We start from the raw sequence: 1862 nt of genomic DNA on the forward strand, positions 1-1862 counted from the left end.
TTTGAATTGTTGTGCTACCTTTCCTTCGAAAGGTCTACCATTCTACACCACTGCCTCATTGTGCAGCAACCTCTTCTTTTCCAAAACTGCTCCCTTGATCCAGTTTGGCTTAGAGTAAGATGTTTCTTGTCAACTATCTGTCTGCCTACTTTCTCTTTCTTGAAACTTCACTTTGTTATCTTGTTTACATTACTTTGCTGTGGTTACAGATTCACAAGGTATCAATGGTGAATAAAAACTATGGTCGTTCTTGTGGAAGACGCTCTGTGGATGATAATGCTATGAAGGCAGAATTATACCACACATCCTTACCCCGTCGACTTGCTTCTTCTATTTCTTCGGTAGAGAATTCAAGTACAGTCAAAACGGAAGGAACTTGGGAAAGGTTTACTGTTTCGAAAGGAGCATGGGTGCTCATGCAACCTAGTAAAAGAAAGAGACCCCAGACAAAAAATATTTTCTTGGCATCATGGAAGGGAAGAGTATGAGATTTTAAAATCACCAGAGGAAAGATATCGGTGAAAGAAGTTTTGATTCAGCATGTGTACATGCATAAAGAACTTGTCTTGCGAGACTATCCAAATGATCTTCCGCAACACAGGCCTAATTGTATATTTTTCTATTGTGGTTTTGTTCTTTATGAGGTGCATGGATTTTTAAGACAAAGCTTTCTTTCTTTGCTTATTGATATTCTTGTGTTATTTTATTTCAGATTTATACCCTTCATCGTATGAGACATGGCAAAACATCGATTGTATTCTGGGATTTATAGATGTTTTGCATGGATCGATAGGAGAACAACAATACGAAGGTCGATGTGCAACAGAGCTAGCTCAATCCGGTATATTTTTTACTGATCATTTTTATCAGTTGCTGGACAATGCAAACACACATGGTGTGTTAAGAAAACAAGACCTTCCAGCATGGAATTCAGTGGATTGGCCTCTCCCACATTTTAGTGTTACAGAGGCATATAGAGCCAAGCTTTTCAAAGAAGTACAGAAAGCTCTGAGGCCCAATATTGCCACAAGGATAATAAAAATTTCTTTGTGCATGCCTCTCACAGTTTTTGTAGACTTGTTTAATACCTTTCTAGTGAAGGTTTCAAAAACAATGTTCACAGTTAAAGCAACAAGTCTGGCATGCATGCAACAATTTTTGGATAAAGGTTGGGATAAGAAGACATGTAGTTCAGTGTTTTGTGAGGTTGTCCAACCTTCTATGCAACTGAAGTACATGGTTGCATCACAAAATTTCATTTTTTCTTTTTATTATAAGCGCAGTCGAATGCTAGGTACAAAACTAGTCCCAATGGATCAAGATGAAGATTCTTTTGGTGCAGAAAATAAACTTCTTGATATTGATGTTGTTGAGAATGGTGATGTGCTAGTCAATATCACATTAAGACAATGTTGCTCCCTAGCTCAATTGCGCAATGACATTCTATTTGAGACAGAAGGTTCTATTTCAAAGGACTTTTTATTTATCTACAACAATAAGAAGGTATACCATGTGACTTATCCTAGTCTCATTAAGCACTGCTATTAGTTTACTTTACCCTATTGTTTCATATTGCTTTTTTGCAGGTGCTCAAAAGAAGAGAGAGATCAATAAAATGCAAAGACATTGAAAATTTGAAAATTGAGATAACACAGACTCCATAAACAAAGGTATTATATTCAGAAATGTAAAATTCTGTACAGAAGTGTTTAATTACATATGTAGAACATATTCTTGACAACAATTTTCTATTTATCTACAGGCTGATCTAGAGGCTGCTCTACATGGTCCAAGCTCACCGTATCATCTTTATTTGGAGAATCTACTTTCTGTTGCTCCATCTTGTCGTGTACAGTCTCTTG

The 1862-nt window shown here is 36.6% G+C and overlaps 1 long non-coding RNA gene across 1 annotated transcript; it reads left to right on the plus strand.

The window, feature by feature from the left end:
* The first annotated feature begins 716 nt into the window (after positions 1 to 716).
* Positions 717 to 1657, plus strand: LOC147639253 (uncharacterized). The gene is made up of 3 exons (XR_015263455.1): positions 717 to 841; positions 1391 to 1503; positions 1587 to 1657. It is a non-coding gene; the product is annotated as an uncharacterized LOC147639253 (long non-coding RNA).
* Positions 1658 to 1862: the final 205 nt, after the last annotated feature.

Source organism: Cibotium barometz, chromosome 4 (assembly GCF_041138505.1).
Source record: "Cibotium barometz isolate CiBa-2024 chromosome 4, ASM4113850v1, whole genome shotgun sequence".
NCBI classification, from domain to species: Eukaryota; Viridiplantae; Streptophyta; class Polypodiopsida; order Cyatheales; family Cibotiaceae; genus Cibotium; species Cibotium barometz.